Genomic DNA, 11,440 nt, shown 5'->3' with positions numbered 1-11,440 from the left:
ACACACAAGAGAGAGATAGGGGAGGATATAATAGCAGCTGGGAGGGGACCAGGACTCTGGGTTCTTGTCCAGCTCTGGAGGGAGTGGGGTCTAGGGGTTCAGGAGGGCGGCTAGCAGGGCTCGTGTAAGACATAAAACCTCTTTATGCAGACTCCTTCTCCCATGTCCAGGACAAACCATTCCGGTGCCGAAGAAAGGCACTGCAGGCTGGCTGCATTCAGCTGGGGAAGAGACGCCTGAGTTGGGACGGGAGACAGGTCCTTCTAAGAGGTGGGCGAGGATTGTGCTTCGTGTCCAGCGATGGGGACCCGAAGGAAGCAGCTTTAGCTTGCAGCAAGGGGCTGGGAATTAGGGAAAATTTTTCTAACTCTCAGGTTAGGCTCCGCTCAGGGACAAAGGCCTTCCAGGGCAGGTTGTCTGGTAGAGGCTGCCTGCCTCAAGGGACCTTTTCCGCTCACATGACAGAGTCTCGTAACGCTCGCAAGGCTGGGCCCTGATCCTGGGGGGCTCGCCTCACTTGTCGGTCACTTAGGGCAGGGCAAGAGTTCCTGGAGGTTTCACCCCCAGTCACTTAGGAACAGATGAACTTTCTTAAGTTGCAGAACACCCAGGTTACACAGTAAACCTTTCCTCTGTCATTCCTCTCCCGCCTGCATGTCTGGACAATTGCATCACCCGACTAGGGCTTGCTGGGTACATTGCAGCCCCAGCCCTGAGCAGTGCGCGCTGCGCACGCCTTTCGTGTGGACGCTGATATCGGCATCTAGTTTATCTCTGGCGTTATTCTCAGGTACAGGTGTTGCTGCTCATCCTAGCAGCACAGACATACTGACTCCAGCCCGCTGCTTCGCAATCCCCTATTTACAACTCACCCTCAGTACGCCCCCGAACACAGCATTAAGGCACGTTCTTTGGGAAGACCAGGCCTACACCAAAGGGTATGTATCATCCCGTCCCTCTAACTCCTCCTCTCATGGGGAAGAACGAAGCCTCATTGATCCCTCTGGGGGCAGATGTCCCTCTCCAGTTCAATCTCCATGGCTCTGCACCCTCAGGGGGATGTGGCTGGTCGAGAGGGCTCTATAGGGCCAGAGCTGCAGGGCAGGGGGAGGCACTGCAGGCACCGGTTCACGGAGCCACGGTATCTGTCTATGGCCCGCGACGCACCCGCTCCCCCCGCGCATTTCTTTCACCCTTTACCCCGTCGACCCCCGGACACCCCATACGTCTGTCCCCGGCTGCACCCCCATCACCCCACCCCACTCCCCGCTCCTATCAGTTCTTCCCAGCCAACTCACATACCCGGTTTGGAAATCCGTCTCTAAGGCTGGAACCATCAGCAATACCGACCATCTTTTGGTCTTCAATTTTTCCTCCAGGTTAAGCCACACGCTTCACTCACCTCTTAGCCTGGGAGTGCACCCCAGCAGTGTCACAATCAGCATATCCAGGTCCGAAGAAGAACTTCCAGAATCATATAATTGTTCAACTCTAAACGTGCTTGCACTTTAGAAGACTTGTTTGGCACTGAACTCCACCCAACGCACTTCTCACAGGAGCCTTAAGACATAATAACATAAGAAAATAAGAACGCATATCCCCGGGTCAACCCAAAGGTCTCCAGCCAGTATTCCTGTCTACTGACGTGGCCAATGCAAGGTGCCCCCGAGGAATGAAGCTAAAAGGCAGATCAAGTCGTATCTCTCTCCGCATCCATCTCCATCCTCTGATGAACAGAGCCTGGGACACCAGATTCTCCTTACCCATCTCTGGCGAATAGCCATTTAGATCTTAGGCCACCATGAACTTTATCCAGTTCCTTTTAAACCACTGTTATACGTCCCCAGCCTCACAACCTCCTCACGGTAAGGATGCCACTAGTCGAGTCGTGCGCTGTGTGAAAAGCTTCCTTTTATTTGTTTTAAACTGCTACCTATGTCATTTCATTTGGTTAACCCTTGTTCTTGTATATGGGAATAAGTAAATAACTTTCCTATCCACTTCTCTCTCCACAACACTCATGATTTTATAGACCTCTATCATACCCACTTAATCTCCTCTTTTCCAGCTGAAGAGGCCCGTAGCCTCTTAATCTCTCCTGATAGGCATCCTCTCCAAACCCTAATCATTGTATTGCCCTTCTCTGAACCTTTTCTAGTGCTAGAATATTCTTTCTGAGGTGAGATACCACATCTGTTTAAGCAGTATTCGAGATTGGCCGTGACATGGATTTATATAGCAATAAGATATCTCATTCTCCGTCTTATTCTCTATCCCTTTTTAATGATTCCTAACATCCTGTTTGCTTTTTTTGACCACCTGCCGCACTGCGTGGACATCTTCAGAGATACTGCTCCACGATGATGCCAAATCTTTTCCTGATCGTTGTAGCTAAATTCCTCCTTACAGCCGCCAACAAACTGGTTTGGTGTAAATACAGATTGTAGCTAATTTGAATGAACTGCAGTGAATTATGGATGAAAACGGTAGACGGGAGTTCGGAGCAACCCTGAAGTAGGGGGCAACCCAGTCCCTGGCCAGTGTTGACCGTGGAGTAGTTGGAGATAACTCCCAGGAACCCCTGACTCGTTCCTGTGCAAACTGCAAGGCCTGTTCTCATGGGCCCAGAGGGAAGTTCCAAGGGTGGGCAGGGACAGGGGCAGTGATCGGGGCAGAGTTGATCCTCATCAAGCGTGAGATAATGTGTCATCGTGAAAGCCTCCTACTATGCCCCTCCTTCTCATTTATCTGACGACAGTGGGTATTCACCCACAAAAGCTCATGTCCAAAACGTCTGTTAGTCTATAAGTTGCCCAGGATTCTCTGCTGCTTTTACAGATCAGACTAACACGGCTACCGCCTCTGATACCTCCTACGATGGTGGGACAGATCCCCTGCTTATATGTGCATGAGTCCGACAAGGCTGGAGGACAAGCTTCTTGGATTGGAGGGACAAACGCTTTGACCTTAAGATACAGAGAAACTGTGGAGTTTCCTAGCAACCCTGTCTGGGAAACACCAGTAGCCCAGGTTTCAAGGATAAAAGAAGCTGCCACCAAGGAAGGGAAAGAGAGAAAGTCAGAGCAGGGGCGCGCTTCTAGCATTTTGCCGCCAAGCACGGCAGTCGGTTGCCTTTGGCGCCTTGCCTGCCGGAGGGTCTGGCTGGTCCTGCAACTTCAGCGGCCCTCCGCAGGCAAGCCGCCTAGAGGGCGGGGGCCAGGGGGCAATTTGCAGGCCCCGGGCTCCGCAGCTCCCCATGAGAATTGCAGAGGCTCCAGCTCCAGCCCCAGCCCCACCCACCCGGTCTGGAGGCCTCCAGCCCATCGCAGCCTCCCAGCACAGCAGCAGGTGGCTCCAGCAGGGCCCTGAGCCCCTCCCGCTAGAGCCGCGTGGTCAGGGGACAGGTCGCGAGCTCCGGGCCGGTGGAGGGAGTGAGGTCATCCTGGAGCTCGCAGCCCCACCCCCTGACACACGTGGCTCTGAGCGGAGCTCGCAGCCCCCCGCCAAGCCAGGCTGTCGTATCCAGGGAAGCTCCTGGATGCGCTGAGGCTCCAGGAGCTGGGAAAGCCGGGGGTAAGGGCCAGGACTGGGGGGGTTGTGCTAAGCAGGTGAGTCCAGACAGTCCAGGGCACAGGGAGGGGGCAGAGGTTGGGGGTGGTCAGGGGACGGGGGGGTTGGATCGTGGGCGTTCTGGGGGTCTGTCAGGACTCAGCGAGGGATGGATAGGGGTCGGGGCAGTCAAGGGACAGAGAGCAGGGGTGGTGTCCCGGGGTGGTGTGGGGTGGAGTCTCTGGGGGATGGTGAGGGGGCAGGAGCAGGATGGGTCGGGGATTCTGAGGGGGAGCGATACACCACACAAAAAGGCTCCTGAGGTTACAAGCAGTAGTTAGAGTTGAGAGCCGCCCCTGGGCATTAGACAGTTTGCAGTCAGAAGCAGAGTGGACAGACAGCCTTAAGAGACAGGATATGTGACTTGGCCATTGCAGAGTGGATAAAAAAGAGTTTAGAAGTGAAAAGCAGAGAGTGAGCAGGTTACGATCTAGAATTAATGCAGTAACTCGTGGAGTTGCCCAGAAACAGTGAACTGCAGCAGGTCTAGATGCTGCAGGAGAGACATGCCATCCATCTGGCATGTAAACAAAACCAACAGAGACTGGGGGTACAAATGTGGGATTTGCAAGAACAGCTAACAACCTCCACTTTTCTCCCAGGGCTGGGATAAAAACTGGGGGTGAGGATTCCCAACCGTTTTAACTCAGGAAGCCCCACTCGTTGCTCATAGCTGACAATATCCTTTTTTCTTCTCTTCCTCCTCCTCCGTTTCCTGAATTTGCTGCTCTTAGGCAGAATTTTAAATGAACTCTCAGGGCTAATCGGTTGCTTAGCACACTACCCCTTGCAATTTCGTTTTTCTGAAATCTCAATGGAAGTAACTTGGATACCTATGTGAAAACTTTTTGATTTTGACAAAGCGTGATGGAGATCCACTGTATTCCAGTGAAATTTTAAAGCAAAAGACCCATGGGTGACCATGGAGACAAATATCAATACTGTACTGTCCTTTTGAAAAATCCCAAGGTCAAGAAAGCACAGACTAAGGCAACTGTATTGCAGGGATTGTACTTGGTGACTTAAATCTTTACCAGCAAAATACAACACCATAAACAATTATTGCAAAAAGCATAAGAATCAGCTCAGTGATGCTGTAGCTACACAGTGCTCTGAGTGAGATCATGGAAGGTTTAAGATTGCAAAACTATGTTGCCAGCAAAACTTTGAAAGCCATGGCAGCAAAGAATGATATCCTAAAGCTACGACACAGTAAATGGAATGCAGAAGTAAATGATTTAAAGAGAGAATGAAAAGTTAAAAGTAGCTTTTGCAGAAATTAGCACTACCGAGTTTGGAGGGAATGAAACAGTTGGGGGCTGTGGAAATGTTAAAAGGGTGACATTGTTATAAAAAGAGAATTCTTGGTTTAATAATAAAACACAGTTCTGTGAATATATGCAGCTTGGGACAGTCACATTGGGGGGAACCCTGGTAGTTAAACAAATTATACAAGGGGGCCAGGTAGCTGCTACTACTGCCACCGTGTTTTTGTTCCCAGGAGCGTTTACAGCCATTCTGAAGGAAAACGGTCCCTTTCCCGAAAGGAACGGTCTGCAAATAATCAACTGTAAATGCCTGCTGCAGACAGCAAGCAGAGAGACAATCTGATTTGAATCATTTCACTACTGGATGATTTCGTCAAAATCACCAAGAGGAAATAGAGAGTTTCCACTGAAATGTGACTGTCTCCAAATGTACAAGACAGGAATGTAATCTGGGCGCAGCTGAGTACAGATAATTAGAAGTAGAACAAGGGATGATAAGCAAGAACGTTTCTTTTTGTTTTTTATATTGGAGATGCACCTGTGAACGACGTCAGGGCTGAGGTGCACACAAGGACACAAGGAGCCTTCAGGTGGCTCCACACAAGCAGACTAACTTTAGTAACGGTGCTTGTACATTCTGTTAAATAGTTACACTTCATGCAAAAATTAGGGAGGTAACAAATTAGGGGGCGGAAAAGTAAAACATTGATGTTAAGTAAAATAAGTAAATGGACTAGCAGGCGAAGAAGGCAGAATGTCTAAGCAAATGGATAGAAGAGGGAACCATTAAAAAGCTGTTTCCTGTCAATCAGATGGTGAGAGACAAAGCATGCAGAGATGAGGAAACCAGTGAGTCAAATTAGGGTTCGTGTGCGAATGTACAGTAAAGACAATGAAATGTGTATAAAAGTTGAAGGTTATTGTGGACCTCACTTTGCAAACATCTTGACAATAGAACCCCACTGTGAAAAATGTGTCCAGCATTATATGAAGGCTAGAAAAGAATTGGATTTGTTTTCATGATATCTTTAGACCTTGCAAAGGCCGAGCAAAAAGAAATATTTTGGAAGCATTCTGCATGGGGTTAGGAGTTCTCAATAGTATAGATGAGGAGGTAATTACAAATAAAATGAGTGCAGTAGGGAAACCACAAAGCAATGCCCCTGAGGGTATCCTTAGATCAGCCAAGCTCCGTACAGAATGGGGTGACACAGGTCTTAGAAGAGTGGGAGCAACCCCAAGAAAAGGATCACCTCCGCCTCTTGCAGGCTATTGAGGATGGAAGCCCAAGCTCAGAAGGACTGAATAATGAACTCTTGCAGCAATGATGAAGGTTTTGGTAAAAGTGTCATCAAGGAGGGGATTGTAATGAGAGACTTGGACTTGACATGACCCACAGCCTTCTTGTGTATGGACTTAGTATAACCCGTAGCCATCCTGTGTACTCAGCCATCATCAGTTAGAAACAAAACTAGAGAGTCAGGAGAATTCGGCCTTGACATAGGCAGACAGAAAAGTACTAGCTGCAGCACTGCAAACGAGGAGAGATACAGTGAAATCACAGATTCACGGGAATAGAAGGGAGTATGGACAAGCTAACCTTGAGTTCCTGCACATTTATTACTGGGCACTTGTGTGCATTTTGTTAAAAGTTGGTTTTGCTGATAGAAGAAATTATAAAGTTTTGCTGTTGCTAAAGACATTGGTTTAGTTCTAAAGTCCCCTCCTCATTCACCCTCAGCATGAAACATTTTTTTCTGGGGCAAGTGTGGATCAGCTTCCCAAAACCACCAGCCCTCAACCACACAAGTGCTGCCTGCCTGGGCCCAGGGCTGCCGCTTGCATTTAGGCAGCTTAGGCAATTGCCTAGGGTGCCTGCATTATTAGGGGGTGGCATTTTGCCGGAGGGGGCGGCAGGCGGCTCCAGTGGAGCTGCTGCAGTGGTGCCTGCGGACGAGCTGGTCCAACCGGCTCCGTCTGAGACTGCTGCAGTCCTGCCCTGCGGAACAGTCCAACGTGCTCGCGCCGCTGTGATGGACTCCCGCGGCAAGACATGGCGCAGCTCCACCGAGCCGCGGGAGCATGCCGCCTGTCCGCTTAGGGCAGGACTTGCGAGCCAGGGGACCAGGCGCACGTGGTCGCGAAATGGCCGGGCACGCTATGTGGCGCCAGACCTCCTAGCTTGCCAAGTCCTGCCTAGGCCCCATATCCCTCTACCCTCTAGGGCTTAGTTAGATTGATCAGACTACTGCGGCCCTGTATCATCTTGTATAATGTCCCCCCCGAATTAACGTCCAAAAATTCATAGACTCTAGGAACTGGAAGGGACCCCGAGAGGTCATCGAGTCAGTCCCCTGCCTGCTCATGGCCGACCAAATACTGTCTAGACCCATCGCTGATTGAGCATTTATCTAACCGCTACTCGTGCGAAAAGTCTCACAGAGATGAGATTACACAACCCACTCCGAGCACAGATTTATCCAGATATTTTAAACCACGCTGACTAGTTATACGAACTTTATTCGCTAATGTCTGCAATATCTAAAATCTCCCTTGCCGCAGTTTATACCGCCCATTGCTTCTCCTGTCTCTTAGAGGCTAAGGTGACAAGTTTCTCCCTCCTCCTGATGACACCCTTGCGTTTATGATTACCTTCTGATAAACTGCTATCATGTCCTCTTCAGTCTTCTCTTTCAAATAAATAATCCCAATTCTCCAGCCTTCTCATAGGTCATGTTACTCAAAGCTTAACATTCTTGTGCTCTTCTCTGGACCTCATCAATTCTCCAACATCGGAAATGCGGTCACCCAGAACTGGACACAATACTCCCAGTTGAGACCTACCAGTGCCAGAGTAGAGCAGAAGAATGACATTCTCGTGTTCTGTTTACAACCCATCTGTAATGCATCCCAGAATCAGTTGCTTTTTTGTTTGCAAACAGTATCGCACACGATTGCCTATATTTAGCTATGTGGATCACTATGACACGGCAGCCTCTCTTCTGCCATACTCCTTCCGTAGACCGTCTCTTCCCTCTGCTAGTGTTGAATACTAGTTTGTTCTTCCTAAGTGGAGTCACTATTTGCCATTTTGTCTGTTATTGAAGCTTCAATCCGGTTCCTCAGAACCATTCCTCCATTTTCCAGATCATTTAACTTTGATCCTGTCCTCCAAAGCATGTTTACAATCCTTCCAATGTGGACGTCCGCGTAACACTAATACAGGTAATTCTATGCATTCCAATCTAAGATCGGTGGATTTGCGAAATACTAAATTCAGAGCCATCCAAAAGCAGACCCTGCAGAACCCACTTGTTATAATTTGATTAAAATCCTTTCCAGCAGGATCGGGAGCGGCATCATACCACACTCTCTGGAGTTACGGTATCCGCCGTTATGCACGCCCGCCTCTTATTAGTTAAGCTCCATCTAATGTTTTTCCCTAGTTTACAACTAAGGATATCATGCCGAAGACCGTATCAAATGCCTTACTAAAAGCTAGATATATACCCCCATCCACGCTTCTACAGACCTATCCATAAGAGCCGTTATCATCCTTTCAACAGAAAGCCGACAGATGGTTTTGACATGCATTTGTTCTTACATCCATGCCGGCTATATCTCCTATCAGCCAGGTCCCCTTCCCAGCTGTTTGCAGATGATTCTTTAATTACTTGCCCATTTCTTCCCTGGCACAGAAGTTAAACAACTGGTCTGTAGTTTCCTGGGTTGTTTTTATTTCCCTTTTAATAGATGGGCACATAATTTCCCTTTCCTGTCTTCTGAATCATCTCTCACCGTTCTCCCATGACTTTCCAAAGATAATAGTCTAGAGGCTCAGATACTCCTCTGATTAACTCTATTGAGTATTCTAGGATGCATTTCATGCAGGCACTTGAAAGAGTACTGCAGGCAGCTAACTGTTTCTAAGTGATTTAACTTGTTCTTTTTTATTTTATCTTCTAATCTACCACCCTACCATAACCATCACTGTTGTGTAAGAATTCTATCTTCGAACTTTCTCAGGAAGAACCGAAACAACGAATCATTAGATCTCTGCCTATTCCAAGTTTTCGCGGTTACTGTAGTTTCTGCCCTCATCAACTGCAGCACGGCGCCTACCCTGTCCTTGTCTTCCCTTGCTCTAATGTATGTAAAAAGTCGCTTCTTCGGTCTTCCTCTATTCACCTAGCTAGTTTGAGCTCATTTGTGTGCTTTGCCATTTCATATCTTGCCCTGCATCTGTGTTATTTGCCTACTATCATCTTTGTAATCTGAAATAGTTTCATTATTTATATGACTCCTTTTTTTTGTAGTCAGTGCAAGATCTCATTGGTTAAGCTAAGGTGGTCTTTTGCCACATTTTCTAGTCTTTCCTAGCCATCGGAAATAGGGCTTGCTTTTGCGTCCTTATAGTGTCCCTTTTGGAAAAACTCGCAACTTCTCCTCAGTTGTTTTTCCCCTCTTGTCTTGATTCCTCATGGACCTTACCTGTCAGCTCTCTAAGCTTACCTAAAATCCCGCCTTCCTGAATATGCCATTGTCTTATTCTGCTGTCTCCCTCAATCCTTTCCTTAGAATGTGCAAACTCTATGATTCGGAAGATCACTGTTCACAAGTTCCTTCTACTTTTCAAATTCCACGAACGAGTTCTCCCTATTTGTTTATAATGCAGTCTAGAACAGCTTTCCCCCAGTGCTTTCAAATCTTGCTCGAAATAAAAAGTGTACTGCCAATGCAGTCCAGGAACTGATTGAGATAGTCCGTGCCCCGCATGTGTTATGTTTCCAACATATATCTGTATAGTTGAAGTCCCCCATCACCAACAATCGTGGGCTTTGGCATGTTGTTGTTAGTTGTGTAAAAAAGCCTCATCCACACTCTTCCAGCCTGTTAGGTGGCCTGTAGTAGACCCTAGCACGACCATCCACCTTGGTTTGTTTTACACTTTATCCTAACCAAAGACTCTCACATTCCGTCTTCCTATTCCATCTCCACCTCAGTCCAAGTGTGCCCATTTTTACATATGTAATGGCAACTCCTCCCTTTTCCCTGTCTGTCCTGCCTAGCAAACCATACCCATCCAACCAACATTACACAATCTGTGTATTCTCCAACCAGTTTCAGTGATCCAACAATGTTCATATTGTATTATTTATTAGCACATGCCAGTCTCTCGCTTATTATCCATACTTTCAGCAATTTGTATATAGGCATCTAAGCTACTGGTTTGATCTGTCCTCCCAGTTTTGCGCCTGACCCTACCCATTTCTCTCTGCCATTATAGCTCCCGCCCCTTGTTTCCAACCATCTCCTAGTCTTCATTTCCCATTGTGACTGCATTGTGGCTTGACTCACCCGTCCCCGTCGAACTATTTAAAGCCCTCCCTCACTAGTTAGCCGAGCTGGTGTCCAAAATAGGGTCTTTCCCTCCTGTAAAGTGTGAACGCCATGCTCTACCTAGCTCTCCTCAAATAGCATCCGTGGTCGAGGAAGCCAAAGCCTCCGCTGGCGAACCATCTTCGCAGCAGGCATTCACCTCCTATGATGCACGTGTCTCTGCGGGCCTCTCTTTGACAGAAGAATCGAAGAGCAATACCACCGCGCTCCAAATGCCTTCACTCGTTTTCCGCAGAGCCCTGTAGTCACTCTTTTCGCGCATCACATCACTAGTATCTTCTAGCCCTATAGATGAGTACATTGGGGTAGTAGTCAGAAGGCGGATAATCCTCGACAATGGCTGTACATTTCGGATACGAGCCAGCAGGCAGCATACCTCCCCTAGTTGCAAATGTCAGGGCGAAGATAGGCGCACTCCTCCCCCTCAGCATGAGAAGCCTCCGACTACCCACCTACTCTTGGTTCCTATTTTCAGTTGTGGTCAGCAGACCTCCGACGCTTAGGGGTCGAGCTCTCCTCATGTCAATAGCATTCCGGGTACCAGCATGAATTGCCTCTAAGCTTAATGATACCAGCTAGAACCTCATAGCGCTGGCACAACCAAAGCGAGAATTCCAGTGCGGTATACTTCGGCCCCAAACTTATCCGCGGGACCCCCAATCCAGACTGACCTCTGGATCTTAACAACAAGGAAAGTAAATGCTTTCCCCACCATATGCCTCTTCCCAGGCTTCCCCCTATCCCTGGGTTCCTGGAATCAACTGTGATCATAAACTCCTTGAATCAAAAACAGAGAGGAAAATTCAACCTTCCTCCTCTCTCCTCTCCCTCCCGACTTCCTCCTGATGAGGACAGTAATCCCTAACACAGAGATGAAAATAAACTTCTCCTTCCCTTATCCCCGTTTTCCCCCATTGTCCCTGTGGTTGTCTAGACCTCCCCGTGGGTCATCACCACGAATAAAAAAAACAATCTGGTCTGTAAACAAGAAAAGCGTTTTAATTAAAGAGAGAAAACAGTAAAATTCTCTTGTAAATTTAAGTGGATTAGGACTAGGCTCTTTCAGCAATAGACACTGGGAATACCCCCCAGCCCAAGAACAAGACAAATTAAAATCCTTCCAGCCAAATCACATTTGCAATAAAAAAATAAGAAAACAACAT

The 11,440-nt window shown here is 48.0% G+C and overlaps 1 pseudogene; it reads right to left on the bottom strand.

The window, feature by feature from the left end:
• The window catches only part of LOC142046695 (serine protease 33-like), a 151,148-nt pseudogene that overhangs the window by 76,066 nt on the left and 63,642 nt on the right, over window positions 1-11,440 (bottom strand).

This window comes from Chelonoidis abingdonii, chromosome 4 (assembly GCF_003597395.2).
Source record: "Chelonoidis abingdonii isolate Lonesome George chromosome 4, CheloAbing_2.0, whole genome shotgun sequence".
Taxonomy (NCBI): domain Eukaryota; kingdom Metazoa; phylum Chordata; order Testudines; family Testudinidae; genus Chelonoidis; species Chelonoidis abingdonii.
The sequence above is the reverse complement of the archived record's forward strand: the minus strand, read 5'-3'. Positions and strand labels throughout refer to the sequence as shown.